This window comes from Sorex fumeus, unplaced genomic scaffold (assembly GCF_029834395.1).
Source record: "Sorex fumeus unplaced genomic scaffold, SorFum_2.1 ptg000058l, whole genome shotgun sequence".
Classification (NCBI taxonomy): Eukaryota; Metazoa; Chordata; class Mammalia; order Eulipotyphla; family Soricidae; genus Sorex; species Sorex fumeus.
The window spans coordinates 19,562,554-19,584,131 of NW_026606115.1; the positions used below are offsets into that span (position 1 = coordinate 19,562,554).

At 37.9% G+C, this 21,578-nt stretch overlaps 1 protein-coding gene and 1 non-coding gene across 3 annotated transcripts in view; one reads left to right on the plus strand and one right to left on the minus strand.

Moving 5' to 3' along the window:
• The window catches only part of RNF128 (ring finger protein 128), a 148,803-nt gene that overhangs the window by 38,159 nt on the left and 89,066 nt on the right, over nt 1-21,578 (minus strand). The window lies entirely within an intron of this gene.
• Nucleotides 11,658-11,788, plus strand: LOC130034312 (small nucleolar RNA SNORA38). Its single transcript, XR_008794084.1, has one exon. It is a non-coding gene; the product is annotated as a small nucleolar RNA SNORA38 (small nucleolar RNA).

The following is a 21,578-nucleotide window of genomic DNA, read 5'->3' on the forward strand; positions in this document are numbered from 1 at the left end:
AGATGCATGTTGAAATTAGACTATGGACTGAGCATGATTGCCATTCAATGCCTCTTTTGCAGACCACAACACCCAAAAGGAGAGAGAAAACAAAAGGGAATGCCCTGCCACAGAGGCAAGGTGGGATGGGGGGGATGGGGGTGGGAGGGATACTGGGATCCATGGTGATGGAAAATGGGCACTGGTGGAGGGATGGGCATTTGATCATTGTATAATCGAAACCCAGGCACAAAAATTTGTAAGTCTACAACTATACTTCATGGTGTTTCACTAATAAAAGCCTATCTCCCTGGCCTAGCTTTTAATATCTATATAATATGGCCCTACTAACATTTTTGATATTTGTCTACTACAATCCCATCTCATAAACATTAAGATCCAGCTTCATGGGCTGGGGAAATACTACAGGAAGTAAGAAAGGATGGAACTTATTTTGCATCTCACTAACTCAGATTCAAATCACCTGCACCACATATGGTTCCCTGAGTAGTGCAAGAGATCGCTCCTGATCACAGAACCAGGAATAGTCCCTGAGCATACCAGGTACGGCTCAAACCCCTTCAAAAAATAAAAAGGGAAAGGAAAAAGCAAAGAATCAAGCCACAGGGGACTGGCTATTGCTATTCACTTTGCATAACTCTGCTGTTGCTCATTCTGATCCCTTATCCGAGTACGTTCCACACATCTCTGTGATACTCCCCAACTCATTTTCTCTGTATCACTCAAATTCCAGCTCAAATGCTGCTTTTTTATTATTTCCCAAGGTTCCCAATGAGAATGTAAACATCCTGTCACCTGGTTCTTAACCTCTCCCTTGAACTTTATTTTTTGGCCTTTCAGTTGGCAAGCAGTATTCTGTTCTCTAAATTCTGAACCTTTTAAGGGCAGAGACTGTCTTTTAATTAACTACAGTAATGCTTTCCTTTATCTGATATTGTCAGGGAATTAGGCCTTCCACATAAATAAAATTCCAAGTAATAAGTTCTACAAATGCTTCATTTTAAATAAACATTTTTTAAAAAGTCATCTACACTGCTATACTTCCTTTGGGTAAGAGGCCTCTCAAGCAGTGCTCGGGGGGCTTGGAGGCCACTCTTGACAACACTTGGCTCAGTGCTGGGGGTAAACATGCAACACCAGGGATCCAACTCATGCCTCCATATGCCAGATCTGGATTCACTCCAGTCCTTTGAGTTAATGCCAGGTCCTGCTCCATCTTGTTTTATTCTTGATTTATTTTTTCATTTTTCATTTTTTAAAGAACTGTGACTTACAAAGTTATTGACAATTGAATTTTAGGCATATAATATTTCAACACCAATCCCACCACCGATTTCAGCTTCTGGCAATGCATTTTCTGGGAGTTCCTCCTAGTGATTCTTGCCCATGTGGTCCTCTGGTTCAATATGAAGGCCTGAAAATACAGTGCTGTTCAGTCCTTGCAATGCCAGCCACCAATGCAATGCACAGAAGCCTCCAGAGTAACACCTGATGATGCTCATGGGCCCTCAGAGCTGTGCCTAGCAATGCTCAAGTGACCAAATGGTGCCAGGAATCTGTGGTAAATCACATGCAAGGCATGTGTTTTCTTAACTAACATATTTATTATGATTCATTACTGATTATTCACATTTGTTTTTTTAACTGGGTGGGGGCACACCTGGCAATGCTCAGTATTTTCTCCCCTAGCTCTGTGCTCAGAGATCACTTCTGGCAGTATTCAGGGGACCATCCTACAGTGCCAGAATTTGACCCAGGTAACCTGTAATCAAGGCAAGCATTGTGCCCACTATAGTATCTTTCTGGCCCTGGATCATCTTGTTAAGTCATTATTTAATATAGTAGTAACTTTACCCTCAAAAGTATTATGTTTATTTTTCACTAAAATTATAGATTTTTGGAGCCAGAAAGAATATTAGAGATAATATTGTCTGAATCATTTTCAAGTTCTCATTTCTAGCAATTTTCTTTGGAAAGAGAGAATTTCACTCCCTGCCTTTTTTAATTTGTTGGCAGCACCAGGAACTGAACCGAAGACTTTGCACATGCAAAGCAAGTGCTTTTTACCACTGAGCCACATCCCCAGCCTTGATATTCTCACTTTAACTTGGTGTTTCTAGCAGCATTTCTCACTTCTTTCTAATTTCATACTTCAAGTCTCCTGTCAACTCTGAAAAATTCAATCAAACTCAGGTCTAAAGAAAGAGTAATACAGACTTCAGTGCCAAGTATCCTCTGATATTTATACTGGTTGCTCAGTGACATTTCTATTTACTTCCTGAATCTTGGCTATGCTCTGGATAACTGAGGTTGCCAGAAAAGATTTATACATAAACTAGGCCCTCTTGTAAGTATTTTACACTGCATTAACATAATTTATTCTCAATCAACACTTGAAGGTACTTGTTGCTATTATCCCCATTCAAGATAAGACTAACTTGCCTAGGATAATAAGTACAAAATTTGGGACAAGAGAGATAGCTAAATAGGCTGGAGCACATGCTTCGCATGCAGGAGACCTAGGTCGAATCCCCAGCACTGCATTATTTCCCAAGCATTGATACTGGGGGAATAGTCCCTTAGAATTGCCAGGTATTGTTAAAAAGCACTAGAAAAATAAAGTCGTGAAGTTCATAGCAACCTGGATTGGAATAGAGGGTATCACTCTGAATTCAATAGACAAGAGGCATAAGGATAAATATAGTATGATCTCATTCATCTGTGTTATATAGAGAAACAAAACAAGGGTCTGGACAATATCAATTAATAAACCTTGGATACTAGAACACAGCTGAGACTGTCGGGGGGAGGGTAATAGAAAGGCTTGTTGGAAGTAACACAGAAAATATGTGAAGGGTCTGAAACACCTGCGTGGTGCTAAAGAAGGCAATAGTATTCACCAAAACTTAACTATCAATCAATAGACAATGGTGGGAGGTGTGTGGTGGGTGGAAAGATGGACTGGAGGTGACATAGGGTTGGGGAGAGAGGGTCATGGGTAGTTTGGTGGGCTATGAAGTAACTTTGTACATCAATACCAGAAACGATTGTAACCCCATTACTAAACTATAAAAACACTCAAATTAGAAGTTGGCAGTTTGTTTCAGTACCTCTTCACTATCATTATGTATTCTGCCTTCATTGAAGCCCAAATCTGTGATTGGACTGTAAAAATAAAAATTAAATAAGCATATTCAGGGGAGGAATTACTAACAACTGGCTCTGGGAGAAAGACAGTAGAAGGCCTATATTTGTATTCTGTGTTATTGTTAATTTTGTGCTAGTTTGAAAACTTTTCCTATGACCATATGATTGGGAAGTTGATAAAACCGGGGCAAAATCTGCAGAACTAGCTGACTCAAGCATACCACTGAACATTGCAGAGTCAAAATTTAAATAGGCTGGAGAGATAGCACAGTAGGGTAAGCTGCTTAATTTGCATGTGGCTGACACTCATTTAATTCCCTGAATCACATATGGGTGCCCAAATACCACACCCCCAAAAAAATTTAAGTAGAAATAGTATACAATTCTAGACTTACAACATTACTACTGTGCATATTTATTTCACTAATATGACCCACCGTGAAGATAGTATCTTACATTTAATACCAAATTAGATGTCTTACTACTTGCTACTCCGTGAAAAACCATGAACCCAGGAACTTTAAAGAATAATCAAATTTCTTTAAGTGGAATAAAACAATAACAAAAACCCTCTTTATGATTGTGTGTATTGGTAATGACTTTTTCTACCTTAAATTTCTCTGTCCTTAAAATACTGAAGTCAAGAGGTGTTTATTATGGTTCACTTATTCTGCACTTCTCAAAATTAGTGACTTTGCAAGTGTCCTCAAAAAATCACAAAACATACTCTGTATGTAAAGTTATCCATTTAACATAGATATGGTAATATTCAGAATTTACTTTGTTTAATCTCTGATTTCTGGTGTACTGAGGATTAGATAGTGCAGAGAATTTTCATTAATATTTATATAATCTTTCCTAGTGGAACTTTACCAATACCTCTCTATTGTAATTTAATTACAAAACACATCTTCAAGATGAACATCTGAAAAACTATCCCTGAAACTCTATGGAAATGTAGTTAAAAGAAAAAGTGGTCTCATTGAAACAAAAATTAAAAGGGCCAAAATGAAAACAATTTACCAAACCAAGTATTCAGTGGAATACTGAAGAAATGAAATACCATTGGTAAATTAAAATAGAAGATATCTGGGCACCTTTCTACTATTGGTTGACATAGGGCTGGTAATGGTATTTACTTTGGTTCCAGGAGGCTCAGTTATAGTGAAAAAACAAAATACTTTATGAATGCTAATTTATAGTTCTCTGTACTTTATAATTTGTTTTAAAAATTGTTATTAATATCCTAGTTCTCATTTTCTCCCTACTGAAATATCCACCTCAACCAAATCAAGTTTCTTTTATGGCTGTTTTATAGCAAGGAATGAAGTTAATCTTGTTGATATTTCTAAGGGGTATTTATAATTGTACTGGGGTTTCTTGTTGTAGCTTCTGCTACCATCATAGTGTTTAGGGATTTCTATTGGTATTTAGTGCCAGAGTGCTAAGTAATCCTAAACCTCCTCCCAATAAAACAGTACTATAAAAATGCTCAAATAAAGTGCTCAAAATCTTGTAAATATCAACAGTGTGACTTCTCATATTTATGCGCACAGTGGGAGGTCTAGCCTGTCTTTTATCAGTGATAAAAATGAACTGAATGGTTGTTATTCAGACTCATGAAAGAATTTGTTCTATTAGTTTAGAGCCAAATTGTTGTTTTAATTTTTATCCACTATTCTGATGATGGGCTGGAGGAATAGCACAGCAGGTAGGGTGTTTGCGTAGTACACAGCCAACCCAGGTTCGATTCCTCTGCCCCTCTCAGAGAGCCTAGCAAGCTACCAAGAGTATCTTGCCCACATGGCAGAGCCTGAAAAGCTACCCATGGTGTATTTGATATGCCAAAAACAGTAACAACAAGTCTCACAATTTGTTGTGAGACGTTACTGGTGTCCGCTCGAGTAAACTGTTGAGCAACGGGAGGACAGTGCTACAGAGCTATTTATATAATATAAATATTTATATGCTGAATCTAATGAAGATAATGCTTATGAGAAATGGTCTTGTTCGTGACGTTCCATTCACTCTCAACGGAACGACCATCTCCAAATGCAACAGTTATGTGTACCTAGGTCGAGAACTCAACATGACGAATGACCTGGCACCTGAGTTGCGAAGGATGAAGAGAGCGGCTTGGAACGCCTTCAAGAACGTCATCGAAGAAACAGCTAAAAGGACAAAGAATCTCCGGCTCTGGGCACATCTCTTCGATTCCACTGTTCGTCCTGCATTAACATACGCCTCAGAGATCTGGGCCCTATGCAAACAGGATGAGAACCTTATTCGGGTCTCCCAAAGAGGAACACTTCACTCAAATGAGAGAAAGAATCCAGAGTTCCGACTTTCATCGATGGACAAGAATCAGGGGCACTGTCTCGTTCGCCAAGGTGTCAAAAATGAGATGGGCTGGACACGTAATGAGATTTAGAGACAACTGCTGGACTAGAGCCATTACCAACTGGATTCCACGAGACGTCAAAAGATCGCATGGCCACCCACCTATGAGATGGTCAGACTTCTTCGCGAAGACCCTGAACAATTGGTTTGAGGCTCTTCATGTTCCTAGAATGAGCAGGTGTCACTGGGCTACATTAGCACGCGACAGGGATGAATGGGGACATTACTGGCGCCAGCTTGAGCAAGTCAATGAGTAACGGGATGTCAAGTGATCAAGTGATCAAATATTTATGAATATAAATATAAATATTTAAACCACAACCACAAAGACAAAAGCTTTTCTGATCTTGCACAAGATTAAGAAAATGTGAAGAATGTCACTGGTTTCAAAGGGATAATGAAAGTATATTTTTCCCTTATGGAAGAGTGAAGAGATGCTTTTCCCTTCCTAGAGACTCAACCACTTTATCAATGCTAAGAACAATCTTTCCTGAAGACACAATTTCAGACCCCAAAAAATCAAGTTTGTACCAAGTTATATTACTGCTATTTCCTTAAGATCTTCTAATAACTGATTTTTAAAATTCAATGCCAAAACACCAGTACATACATTCCCATTCAAGTAGTCAACCTTTCTACTGTTCTATTCAAAATGTTGTAAAAATGACCATCTCTTAAATATCATTTTTATTTCATTAAATAAACATGATTTGCACAGTTGTTGACAGTTAAATTTTAGGCATACATTACTCCAACACCAATCCCACAACAGTGTCAAATTCCAAACACCAGTATTTCCATACTCCCTCTTGCCATGACCCTCTCCTCCCCCTCCCCCACCTGCTACCTTGACAGACACATTTCAAAGTTTGGTGGTTGTAGTTTAGATCTCATGTTTGACATGTTGTTGAGTTTATGCTTTGGATACAGAGTTATACCACTCTTCTACATCACCAATATAACCTAGACCCATGACCTCGGTTACACAGTTACTTCCTTTTGTCACCTTATTACTTCCTCCCTTTCATTCTGTGTCCTACTTTCTATACTCTGGGGTCAAGGATGGTCTAGGCATTCCCCTTTACTACATTACAGTTCCTCATCCAGTTATTCTATTTACCACAGATAAGTAAGCTTATCCATGTTGAGTGAAGAAAGCTAGAGATGAAAAAACAAGCATCTCTTTTGAAAAATACTAAGCTTAAGAAGTCAAGTATGGGTGGGTTAAAAATATTATACTACTGAGTCAGAGATGTTTCACATGTATGAAATCCAGGATTTGATTCAATTCCCAGCACCAAGAAACAAACAACAAAACTATAGGGCAAATCTGATCATGGCTATCACTAAATTAACCTTCCTAAGGAACAGTTATACAGAGGCAAACACCTTTTATCTCACTTATTAAGCATCTTTTTAGAAACTATATATATTAGAAAAAGTAGTAGCCTTTGGTGCTACTGAAAGGGTTCGAAATATAATCTCTTCTGTCTAGGTACTTGTAAATAATCTCCAATACATTAGCCATTCACCACTAGAAAGAATATGGACTTATTGAAATGAGTTGTTTATATCTATTATCATGGCATTAATAGAAAAAAATAATTTCCAAAACCAGGTAGCTGGCTCAAAGGGCTAAAATGTCTGCTTTGTGTGTGGGAGCCCCAGATTAAATCACTGGCAATGCATGTTCTCCTTGCATGCTAAGTGTTGCCCCAAACCAAAAACAAATACAAACCTCCACTCTGAACAAATAATAGTTTACTAGATTACAAAGAAAACCTACTTTTTTCAGTTTGTTGCCATTTGTATAATTGTACTTATTTTGATATTTTGTGGTGGATTTTTATTTAAAAATTGAGAATTAGGAGCTTTTACCACTCTAGAAAATTTCCTGTTCTGTCTTGAACATGCATCTTTCTCTCACCCCTCACATCTCTAAATTTCTTTCAATAAAACTGTTTGTTTCACTAAAACCATAACTAGGATAATGGATATGACTCAGAACTCTATCACTTGCCTTCTCTACATGGGTGAGGCCCTGGGTTAAAGTCCTGGCTCTGCCAATAAATAAATGCATAAACAAATTAATAAACTCGTAACCGAAAATAAACTGGTCTTTTAGTGAGGGACAAAATATAATTCACTAAAACCCAATGAACCAACCAAACAACAACAACATAGCCCCACTGATGTAGGCATTAGCGGATTAGGTTGCAATTTTTCCTGAAAGACCAAAGGCTGTAGGAGGTTTATGAGTTTCTGTAATCAAGTCCAGCAAAATAATGCATCTATCTTTCGTGTATCCTCATGTGATTTCAATCAAACTGTTAATTTCATTTTGTTTTCATAAAAAAGGACTATCAAAAAAAAAGAAAATCATTATTGTGCAGAAAGTATCTTATGAGGAAAACCTGATCATTAATTGGAAAACGAACCACTACAGTATGAAGACTGATCACAGAACAGCTGTCATTTCGGGATCTGACTGTCCCAAAATTTAAACTCCATTTCAAAGGTGACTGTGAGCCTGTTATACATCTGTTTTTTTACTGAAGTCGAGGTGCAATCATTAAGGAAAACTGTAAAAGTTGTTGGCTGGGGGAAACAATGAGAGTATCGTAGTTGGGCACTTACCTTGCACATGACCTACCCAGGTTTGATCTGTAGCATTCCATATGCCCCCCCGCCCCCCCCCCCCCCGCCCAAGCCAACCAGGCGTGATCCTTGAAAATAGAGCTAGGAGTAAGCCCTGAGTATGGCCTGGTTCAATTCCCCCCACAAAGAAAGAAAAAAATAATTCTAGCCGAATGCCTACCTGACTTGCAGAAATATAAATGACTTATTCATAAATTTTAATGGGTTGTAAGTGATAAATATGAAGTGTGAACAGAAATTTAAATAGGTGGAAAGACTGCCATTTTTATAATTCGAGTGAAGTATGCTATTTTATATTTGACAACTTAGTGATCAGGAAAATATAATATGTGTATATATACATGTATACATAAATATAGCAATTTGGACTCCAATGCTTAAATACAACTTTATGAGCCCAGTATAGTTTACATACTTATTTTGGTATCAGAAATGCGGCAGTTACTCAATTTTGAAAGAGTCCCTGAATTTCCTACTTAAAAATGATTAATAGATAACAATATGATTCAAGTTTTTCAATTCACTCTCCTTTCTATTTTTGGAAAAGGGAGTGATTAGGAATTGGCAACAATTAAATATAAGAAGAAATACAACTTCCAATTTCAAATGTTTAACAAGGTACAAATCCTTTGGCATGTGCCTATCGTGGGAAGAAAGGTAATAAATAAGCTATGGCAACTTTTACTATTGCTACTAACAGTCAATTAAAAATCAATGTAATTTCGGGGGATTGGGCGACAACAAAATTAATATAATTAAAGTGTGCTTATCCTCAGCTCTAGAGAAAAATGCTTTATAGTTATTATTCATAAGAAATATTTAAAATTTGGGGCTGGAGCAATAGGACAGCGGGCAGGGCGTTTGCCTTGCACGCGGCCAACCTGGGTTTGATTCCCAGCATCCCATATGGTCCTCCGAGCACCACCAGGAGTGATTCCTGCGTGCGGAGCCAGGAATCAACCCTGAGCATCACTGGGTGTGACCCAAAAAGCCAAAAACAGGAGAAACATTTAAAATAGGATTATACTGGTGGTCATTCCCTTCATTTCTTTCAGAAATCTATTATTTGAGGCCTAGTCGAATTTAAATTATTTACAAACACAAAAATTCACTGAACAAATATTTATCAAGTGCAAACTATATAAATTCCACTTTTCTGGCCCTTCCACATTTTAATATTAATATGCATCAGACTTTAAAATAACATAAAGCATTTTACTATATATGAAATATTCTATGCATAATGATGGCAGACTTACTGTACCTTGGCAGTATGTTTGTATTCAAAAACTAAATAAAAGGAACTGAGGAAAGGAAAGCTGTTCTAGTATTTCTTTCAACTAGTATCCCACTTGGAATATTTTAATATTACAAAAGAGAATATTCATAATGTTTGACTTAGAAGGAATAAATAAAGACCAAGACAGCTCTTCTAAAATGAATCTTTAGCAATACTCCTACATTAAAATTAAAAATAAATAAGATGAATCTTAATGGCTTATACCAAGCAGGTTAGAAACAAAACATGCTGGCATGGGTACAGAGAAAAAGAACCCTCCACACACTGTCGTTAGGAATATAGATTGGTTGAGCCTCCGGAAAGCAGTATGATGATTTCTAAAAGTATTCAAAATGGATCTAACATATCATCTAGAAATTCCATTCCAAGGTACATATTCAAAGTGGAAAAATTCACAAATTCAAAAAGATATGTGCAAACCTATTAGTTTATTGTAGCACTATTCACAAAAGACCAAGTATAAAAACAACTCATGATCCCAACAACCGATGAGTGGATACAGTGTTATGTATTTATATATATGTGTGTGTATGTGTACATGTATACACACATATATACACACAATGGATTTCTACTCAGTCATAATACAAGATAAAGTCTTTCCTTTTGCTGCAACATGAATAGAACTGGAGGGTGTCATGCAAAGCTAGAAAAGTTAGAAGGGAAAAGACAATATTGGATGTTCTCACTCTTAGGTGGCATAGAAAGAAAGAAAGAAAGAAAGAAAGAAAGAAAGAAAGAAAGAAAGAAAGAAAGAAAGAAAGAAAGGGAACAGACAATACTTAATGAAAAAATATCAGACTCTGACCACAGAACTGATGTTACTAAGTGGTAGAGGCTAACAAGGTGAAAACAGACAAGTGGATTGTGGTGGAGGGGTATTGGCACTTTGCTGGTGGGCATGGTGTGGTAACACTGCATGCCATAAATTTTACACTCTTGCAAACCAAAAATAATATCAATAAAAATAAGTACTCAATAAATCTGACTCATTTTCAATGTGGCCCAACATATTGATAATAGAATGAAGCCAACACTTATGAAATCATTCATATTTAGAATGAACAAGATCTAGATGTGAATAATTCCATTTTTATGCTCTAGTACACATTTTCAAAATTTGAAACCATATGGTAGTTCTACTTTTTTTTTTAGGAACACCCACTATTTTCTATAGATACAGCTGTTCCACTTCTTGGAATTTACCCAAAGTATGTGAAAGCAGTAATCTGAAAAAGATAGATCCACCCCTAGGTTCACTGTAGCACTATTCACAATAGCTAAGATGTGGAAAAGACAAAAATGCACACATGGATGGATGATAAGATAAAGAAGACTTAGTACAGATACACAATGGAGTAGTATCCCACTATAAAATACATGGATTCTCATGATTTTTATCTTTCAAGGCTGTTTTTCTACCTATAATTCAAATTCTTCATTTAACTATGGAAAAATTAAGGTATATTATTTCAAAGAAGGATGTCAAAGTTCATCAGACCAGACAGTCATAAAAGTCACTTTGGGGGGAGTCAAGAAACCATGTCCGTCCAGTGATGCTTGGGGCCTATTCCTCATTCTGTAGTCAGGAGCGACACGGAAGAACATAAATGGTGTTAGGGATCTAACTGGGCAAGTGGAGTAAATTTACATGTAAAATAAATGTTTTATCTCACATACTATTTCTCTGACCCACAAGTTGCATGTTTTATAGCCAATCTAGTCTTTGTTCAGGGCTCTGTCTAGGAATCCTTGAGGGAGAGGTCTTAATTGTGGGCTTAAAAAGTTCACAAAGTTTTACAAAATTTTGACCAGCCCCACCCTTCCTGGAGATTGGTGATATAGACACCAAGGAGGAGACTAGATGAAACCAGTCTGTCAGCCATCTTGACGTCCTAAAGAATCTTTGGCTTCATTTCAATGCTAAGCTCTCCTCCCTGGGGGAGAGACATAAGATGCTAATGAGACATGAAATGAGGCCTGTAGCCACGACTCCTTTCTTCCTGCCGCACAGGGAAATAGCTATTTTATCACTGCTAGCTCATCCTTTCCATTCGTTGGCTACTAAATATTTTTTTTTCTGGTCTACGTTTCATAGTGATGTGTGATTTCAGACCTAGTTTGATGTACTGGGTAAATAACCAAATTTTAATCCTCCTACAAAGGCATATCTATGGTTCCCTATCTTTGGATATATAAGAATTGGAAGTAAAGAAATGTGGAGTTGGAGAAATTTGGGGCTAGCTTGCTCCCTGCTGGCTCAAGATCAACAATTCCACATTGAGGGAAAAAAGAACAAAATTTGAAGGGCGCCTTCAATAGCATCATTACTCTTGGCAGGGGCATTTGTGGTCCCCTGATTACTGCCGGGAATAACCCCTAAGAATTTAACCAGGAGTAGCCCCTAAGCACCACCTGGGTGTGGCTCAAACCCCTCCCCTGCCCTATAAAAGGTTGCTTTACAGCAGCTCTCTTGATTTCAAAGAAACAGTTTTATTACTCTACTACATCAAAGAAACAAGTAAACAATTGATTTCTTAAAAGCACCTGGAAATATATCTTTTGCTGGGAACCAGGCAAATCAGTACCACGCAACCTTTAATATGCCATTATGCTCCTAACTAGCCTTTAGTTAAAGTCTAGTCTTTTACAGAATAGGAAGCAGGCTATTAACAACAGAGCAAAGCTATTGGTTCTCACTGCATGGGAATTAACCACTGACTAATGTACAGGCATGGCTACTGACTAAAATCTAGGTTCTCAACACTTAATGTTGTTCCAAATCATTGCTTTAGGGCATGGGGTGGCAGAGAGGGTCACCAAAACTATTTCAATTTATTCTGATCCTTGTAAGCCAACAAATCAAAGGAACACAGCTGTATGTGGTATAGCATGTTGCCTTTCTCTCTGTCCTGCACCCCCAATATTTCTGACAGCAATAGAGTAAGTCCTGAATATCACTGTTACTTGGTTATTGAAAACTGATTTCAAGCAAAATGACCCATAAAAAACTATGTCCTCAAATTTAAATTTTATTCCAACTCGGCTGGGATTATTTTTCTCCTCATTGGCTTTGTAAAAAAAACTATGTGGAATGAAACAATATTATTCAAAGGTTTGCTAGACTCCATGAGGGTGTCAGTTACAGATTTGAGATGGCAACAAAAAATATGTATCTTGCAAATGGAGTCCTCAGAAAGTAAAGAGAGTAACTGTGAACCAGAACCAACATTGTTCAAAAGGTCACGGATGCAAAATCTGTGGCTGACACATCAACTGATAAATTATTTCTTATAATTATTTCCAAATACCTAGTCCTGAGGTCGAGGGAGTGGCTCAAATGATAGAGCACATGCCTTGCGTGTACAAGTCCTTAGGCTCAAAACCAGTATTACATAGTCCCCTGGAGCACTGGCCCTCACAATTTAAAAAATCCCAGTTTTGCTTGGACTTTGTTTTTGTTTGGGGGCCACACCTGGTAGTGCTCAGGGCTTATTTCTGACTCTGCTCTCAAGAATCACTCATGGCAAGGATTGGGGAACATATATGGTACCGGGGATCAAAAACCTGAGTCAGTTGCATGTGTGTAGTCCTACCTGCTATACTACCTCTCCAACCCCTGCTTGGACTGTTTTTATTAATGGCATGTTTGTTAACCTGTTAGAAACCAAGCACTAAATAAATTTGAGGCCTCAAGTTGAGGACTCTGAAGATTTTTGTTTGCATAGATTATTTCTGTTCATATGCATATTCAAAATTGAGAATTTTAAAAAAATAATTAATTTAAACTAAGTGTCATGAAGGTGTGTAATAATATTAACTAGTTCCCCTTCCCAAATGTAATAAGGGTGGCATTGTCATCTGTGTAAACCTCTTTAATGTAGAAAACAATTAGGTTGTACTATTGGCAGCTATATTAGATCGACTGCAATTTGAAGATGAAAAAAATATGCATGCACACAGATACATAAATTGAAGAATAAATAAGAATTTTAATAGCATTCCAAATAATTGTAGATACTCTTACTTGATACTACAAAAACTCAAAAAGTCCTAGCTTCTTAAATATTGAGTTCATTGTGGGATTAAAAACCCTATCAATCAACACTGTACTTGGTTATAGAATAATCCTTTGATCAGTGTTGCCACTGAATGAATTCTTTAATTTTCTATTGAATCACCATGAGATAAGGCATTACAAAATTGTTCATGATCTCGTTTCAGTCATACAATGTTCTAACACCATCCCTTCACCAGTGTAATCTTCCAGCACCAGTGTCCCAAGTTTCCCTCCTAGCCCGCCTCTATGGCAATCACCTCTTGTCTCTCCCGTGCTCTCTCTCTCTCTCTCTCTCTCTCTCTCTCTCTCTCTCTCTCTCTTACTTTCTTTCTCTTATTTTAGGCACTGAATGAATTCTTTACTCATGTATTGGTCATATGAAATGTATTGGTTCACTGAGTTAAATAAATCTTATAAATGGTGGCTTATTAAAAGATTATATAACATCAACAAAAGCAACGTTTTTAATATCATTATAGATGTCATCGGAAAAGTTTAAGTATTACAATGCTGTAAACTCCACAAAGATAAAACTTTGCAAAACCTGAATTTTTGCTTGAGCACTTAAATTGTAGCATTGGCACCACATTCTGTCAGTTGTTTTTCTGACTCAACTTAGTTCAGTTTTAAGAAAAAGTTTTCAAAATACCAAAGTCGGAATAAGAATTTTTTGTTTAAATAGTTCTTTCAAGTTAACAAGGAATTGTTTGAAGAAGGCATATAGTTCATCCCATAACTCAGCCACACAAGTACTTTTTCTTCCGATAACCATCCTACTTTGGTATGCTGCTGACGTGTTTTTTGTCTACTTCCCATTACATCACATGTAATATACAAAAAATAGTTGTGGGGGCAAGGATATAGTTCAAGAGGCTGGAGTACATGCTTTGCATGCAGGAGTCATGGGTCTAATCCCTGGTAATACATGGTTCCTTGAATCTTGAGCACTGCTGGGTGCCCCCTCCCAGAATCAAAAAAAATATAGTTGCATAAGATAGAGAAGATATTTAGTAAAATTAATTCTTCATCTGCCTCAAGGCCATTCTTAAGTGAAAGTGGCATTTTCTTTTCATTGTGAATGTCTGGAACTAGAGTATACAATAGTCTGTCCTCTCTGTCCTAACTTGTTTCAAGGTGCCAACAGATTTTTCCTCACTATTACTTTGAAACAATCTGCATAAATCCCAACATAGTAAATACAGGAAATAATTTGAGCATGTTATTACAAAAATAACATTGATTTAGGGCCAGAAAGATGATACAGCAGGTAAGACACTTGCCTTGCATGTGGGCAAGCTGGGTTCAATTCCCAGTGCCCACGTAGTTCCTCAAGCCCACCAGGAGTGATTCCTGAGTGCACAGTCAGGTGTAAGCCCTGAGTACTCCCCCCCCCGACCAAAACTTTGTGGCCCCAAACCTAAATATAATGTGCATGAGAAACTACTAGTAAGTAAATCACTGTCACTGTCCTCCCGTTGTTCATCGATTTTCTCGAGCAGGCCCAGTAATGTCTCCATTGTGAGACTTTGTTATTACTGTGTTTGGCATATTGAATTCATCGATTTGTTCGAGCGGACACCAGTAACGTCTCTATTCTGAGACTTGTTGTTACTGTTTTTGGCCTATCAAATACACCACAGGGAGCTTGCAAGGCTCTGCTGTGTGGGCAGGATACTCTTGGTAGCTTTCCAGGCTCTTGGAGAGGGACGGAAGAATTGAACTCGGGTTGGCCAAATGCAAGACAAACGCCCTACCTGCTGTGCTATCGCTCCAGCCCCTTGATCAAATAATTAAAAAAAATAATAAGCAGCTTGATTTCACAAAAACTTGGAACAGTATCATTATCAGTGGTCCCAAATTGTATGTTCAAAACTATGGAGATATTAGGGATGTGGCTCAGTGATATGCACAATGGCCTTGTATGTTTGAAAACCTTAGTTTGAACACTGCAAAAATATTTTAAGAAAGAGAAAACGATTGGTCTAGATCACTGCAAAAATATTTTAAGAAAGAGAAAACGATTGGTATAGATCAGATCACAGTCACGGTCCTCCCATTGTTCATCAATTTGCTCGAGCAGGCCCAGTAATGTCTCCATCGTGAGACTTGTTGTTACTGTGTTTGGCATATTGAATGCGCCATGGGGAGCTTGCCAGGCTTTGCCGTGCGGGTGAGATACTCTCGGTAGCTTGCCAGGCTCTCCGAGAGGGGCGGAAGAATCAAACTCAGGTATGCCATGTTGGCTGCGTGCAAGACAAACGCCCTACCCCCTGGTTATTGCTCCAGCTCCTAGATCAGATATTAATATTAATAGTGCCCTCCTAAAAACTGAATGGATAGATAGCTCAAAGGTTGGGCTGTACTCAGGCTTTGCATGAGGGAACTCAAGATTTGATCTTCAACACTGCATGGTCATGAGGACTTCTGAGCCTCCATGTCCCCCCACCCCCACCAGTACCAAACCTGGAATGGTCCTGGAGCATTTCTTGGGTGGTATCCAACCTCACAACCCAATTTTATCTACATTAGAATTGTTTGGTAAGTTGTTAAAACATTGAACTCCCTGGAGCCCCATTTCCTGATTCAGTAGGTCTGGGGTGAGGTTTGGGAATATGCAGGCATACCAAGTTCTATGAGATATCTTGCTGCATGTAGTCGAATTCCCAAACTATTTTTTAAAATTGGGGGCTGTAACATGATTATGCTCTTACGGTCTCAGAGTTTCACAGTATTATTCCAGTCATTCAACAAATCAATGACAATCCTTTACCATACACAGTAAAATTCCATGAAAGGGAAAAAACCAAAAAAGTAAAAAACTGTTAATGCAATCTTTGTAATTTTATTACTAATTGTACCATATAAAGATGTTTGAAAATTAACATATCAGAAACAGGCCTATTTTGTTCCTGTTAAAATACATCTCCATTGCCACCATTATCTGTCACCTAAATCACTTTAACAACCTCTTAACTGCTATTCAAACTACCCCTTTTAGCCCTCCAATTCATTAACCTCAGGGCTACCAGGGACATTTTTCTAAAACGTTCATATTTTTCTTTGCTAAAAGTACTACAAAATATCTATTTCAACTACAGAGTAGAGTTAAACTTCCTTTCACAAACCTAACTTATCTGGGTTAGATATAAGAATTTATACTGATTCCGGTTTCCCTTGAAGTTAGCCGCCTTCGTTGAGCTTCAGTTAAGGACGAACCCCTTCAAGTTAGGGACTGGGCCTTTTTTTTCACTGTATCTATGTCTTTTAAGTGCTTGACACATAATACATGTCAAATAAATGTCTGATGAATCCAACTGTAAGTATGCTAAAATCAGTAATATTATGAATTTTGATTCAATCTGAAAACAAACTCATCCTTAAAGTTTGATTATGGGGAGTACAGTGTAAGGTACATCTTTTTCGTAGTTTCAAAGATGGCTTATCTTGATACAGCACATCTGCCTAGAGAAAGAAGCTAATACACACACATAAAGTTAAATACTAATTCTTCTCTATACACATTAAGTTCAGGGGCCAGAGTGATAGTATAGTGGGTAGAGTGTTCGCTTTGCATGTAGTCAACCCATGTTCGATCCCCATCATCCCATATGATCCCCCCAAGCACTGCTACAAGTAATTCTTGAGTGCAGAACCAGGAGTAACCTCTAAACATCACTGGGTGATTCAAAAAGCCACCCCCCCAAAAAAAAACAAACAACAACCAAAAGAAAAAACCCCTTGAATTCAGTGAGATGCTAACTGCTATAGTGCTGATACCACTGAACATTACAATCTTGCCATAACAGCAACAATGGTGGCAATAATTCAGTTCCAACTAAGAATTGAATATTATCTATGCCTCATCTTTCTCCTTACATCTAGGACATAGAACAGATGCTATTTTTGTCCCAATCCAAGCTCAAGTTAAAACCTAGTCATACTGGTTCACTCTAGTTTGGGTAGTTAGGAGGAGGTTCAGAGGACTGAGAGTCTTGAAGCAGTTTGCTCAGTTTTTACCACCGTAAATTTGTTCTGATCTTAATGAAAAGAAAACAAGAGCCCATAATGCAAGGTGCTGCAGAAGTTGTAGCATATAGGGTCTTGAGTTAATATGGTACTCTGTTGTTTTAAAATAGTAAGTTTTCTAGAAATCAAGTTCTACATTGGTGTTGTCATGAATTTATTTAGGTTACTTTGGAGGGTCACACTTGACAGTGGTCAAAGATTACTCCTGTCTCTGTGGTCAGGGATCACTCCCAGTCACAGGTACATATGTTGTGCTTGGTATCGAATTGGGATCAGCTGGGTACAAGGAAAGAACCTTACTATCACTTCAACCCAGTGATCGTAAATTTTTAATCTCAGAAACAATGGTTAGTAAATGCTACAAACTTATTTGGGTTAACTGCAATTAAAATAAAATCACTCACTGCCCATCCTCGAAATCTTTTAAAGTCAGTTGTTTCTAAACCTTTCCCCATCTGTGCTCCCTCTGAACCCTTTTCTTTCCTGCCCCCCACATACTACCTAATGAGCCTCTAATCTTGTTATGCGGCCCATCCTTTATGTGATCTTCATCAGGAGCCCTGTACAATACTCTGGGGGTCCACAGTGGGGTCATATGGCCCTCAGTTGAGAACCACCGCTTTAAGGAAACAAAAAGAAAAAAAACCTTCTTCCATTTTCACAGAAACTACTAGCATCTTTGTGTATCTATAGTTCAACCCTTTCTCTCCCCAGACAGGAGGCTGTATCCCCCACTTTGGGAAACACTGCTCTACAGAATCAGTGTCTTCAATCCTTGGGGATAGCAAATTATGCAATATCTTGGGATGTTCTGAATCTGATAAAATGGATCATTTTGGTTTGTGTACCAGAGTTGGTGGTGCTCAGATGGTGGTGCTCTTGGATAACTTCTTGGAGTCCCTCTTTGTTATGTTTGGATGGGGGTGGGGTGGGGTTGTGGGGTCCAGGGTTGAATCTAGATCTCTTACATGCAAATAATGTGTTCCAGTCTTTTGATCTCTCTTGGCTTGATGCTGTAAGGTGAAGCAACTACTCACTTAACAAGATATACACAAAAGGTTAAAAAAGCAATTAGAAAGTTGGTTTTTAAGGTAAATGGGAGGTTTAGAAGTTTCCAGCAAACCAAACTTATACAAAGGCACACTGGAAAGTATGGTGATCCTTTTGTCCTTGAATTCCTATGTTCTGTTTTCCTGTAACGTGAGACCTTGTGAAGGAGAACTCCATTGCATAAATTGTGGCTGTGTCCAAGGGAGACGTATGAACCTCAAACCAGGTGACAGCCTAGACTTTACAATGAAACTGGGATGTGATGTGGTCTCTGTCACTTGCACCCTGCAGTCAACCTTTCAGATCAGATGCAACTAGTAAAAGAATGCAAGGAAGGATGCACACTCTTACCTCCAATTTTGCCACTTAAGACAAAATTTCCATTTTTTTGAGATAAAAAAATGGTAATTGAGTGCCAGTCTAAATTAGCATTATTAACAGTTTCTCCCCACCCCCATCCCCTGTCACCGCCCCAATACAACAGAGATCGAAAACATGAGCTCCCTGGAAGAAATGGATAATCTCACTTATTTCTCTTTTGCTACTTTTGGAGTGATAGCATAGTGAATAGGGTGGCTGCCTTGCACGCAGCCAACCCAGGTTCAATTAGTCCACCCCTCTCGGAGAGCCCAGCAAGCTACTGAGAGTATCTTGCCTGCACAGAAAAGCGTGGCAAGCTACCCGTGACGTATTCAATATGCCAAACACAGTAACAACAAATCTCACAATTTGTTGTGAGACATTACTGGTGCCCACTCGAGCAAATCGATGAACAACAGGAGGATAGTGACTTCCTGCTCACACTTCTCCTACCACAGCATCTAGCATAGCACAGGTCATAAAGCTATGTTCAAATTTCTTATAGATATTGGAATCTCTTTTGTCCACCTCTTCAGGTGTAGATTGTAAGAGAAGAATTAGGCTGGACTCTGCCTTTATGACTAATGTTTGGACTAGTCTTATGTTGAGAAATAGAATACTCATTTTTTACTTGGTCACAGAGCCGAGGCTGCAAAAGTTACAGAAGTCTGGTTAGTATTCTATGAGACCACCAAATTGCAGAAAAAGAGGTGTGCTGGTGTGGAAATCTTGGCATTGTTTAGCATCAAAATTCATAAACATGAACAGTCTAACAGAATATTAAATATATATCTTAGGAAGTATTACAAATCTTAATTCTGTACCAAAGCCCAAACACTAATTATAAAAGCATGAAATTTTTTGGTGTCTTCATCCTTTCCAAAAATTCTGAAAATGTGTAAGGAAAAAATTAATGTAATCTCTATAACTATACAGTTATGTTAGGCTGATATAAAAGCAACTATATCAGTACAAAAGGAATATAATTAAATGCCATTGCAGTTGAAACACTCTGTTCCTATTACAGGAAGATAATATTATTGGTTTAGTCACTCCATGACATTGACAAAACTGATACAGTTAAATATGATTCAGGCATAACAAATGTGTATATGAGAGAAGTGGAGAAAGAGCAATGAGAGAAAGACAGAAGCCCTCACATGCATGTCAATCAGTGTTTTCCAAAATAAGTTTCAGATTCAAAGTACTCTAAATGCTTCTATACCAAAAATATTAAAAAGTGTTTGTTTTTATCAGAGGTTTTGGGAATCCCTTACAGCAGTGGTTTTTACCATTTTTTATACCTGTAGACCTGTACGAACAGAAGAAATACTTCACAGACCATGAAGGCAGAAATAAAATCATTATTTATAATAGTGTTTTGTATAGTGACTTGTAAATCTTAAAATAAAATATTAAAAAAATAAAATATTAAAAAAATGAAAACCACGTGTTAAGTAACAGTAACTTTTCCACAGACAGACAGAAAATTTTTGTGGACTATCAGCAGTCTGACTGGCAGTTGAAAAACACTGTCCTATGGTGATATAAATGACCAATTGCCAAGGCAGAGCCACAGATGAGAGGGAACCAGTGGAAAAACTAGCCTTCAATGAATCATACTGTGTACTAAATGCTTTATAAACTGTTAAATTTATCTCTGACAATAGCCCTATGACATAGATATGACTGTCACCCCTTGTACAGATGAATAAACTAAGTCTTCAAGAAGTTATTTAAGCCAAAGTCACTAAGCTGCAGTGCTGATTCCATGACAAAGCTGGGTTTTCAATCAAAATCTGACTCCTAAGTCCACTCTGTTTCTCACTAAGCTAGGAAACCGTTTATAGCCTTTCCCACTGTTTAAGTGCCACATCTTGATTTTAAGGTCTTGCTGCTACTTAGATGGGAGACTATTGTGCAGAGAAGGAGGACAAGATAATTGTTTCAGTTTCCTTATTATGTTATTTCTCTCTGCATTTCTCAGAAATTGCCCGGAAAAATAGCAATTTGGATGTCACAGCTTTTTTAGTGCTTCTACATATAAAGCAACTGCATAATTCAAATTGTAGCAGTGAATAGCTATAAAATCCAAGGAGAACTATTATGTTTAGTGGTTAAGTTTTTAATAAAAGATTCGAGAGAACTGGCATTTACTAAATGTCCACCGTATGTCAAACATTTAATTTACCGCATCGTATAAAATGGCTAATATACTCCTTTTTTGGGGGGGGGAGTTGAATCCCATCCAGCGATACTCAGGAAGTACTCTTGGGTCTGCACTCAGGAAATACTCCTGGCAGTGTGCAGGGGACCATATGGGAAGCCAGGGATCAAACCAGGGTTAGTCATGTGCAATGCAAGTGCCCTACTGGCTGCATGGCTGCACTATGGCTCTAGCCCCTATCCTCTCTTCCTCTCTTTTTTGAATAAAATAAGTGAAGTCCAGGATAAAAACTTCTCTCCAAGACTACATTTATTTATTCATTGATAGGGCTAAAATTTAAGCTGAGCAACTCAAGGACACCTGCTCTTTCATTGTAATATATTCTTTCCATTTTCAAATGAATGGAACAC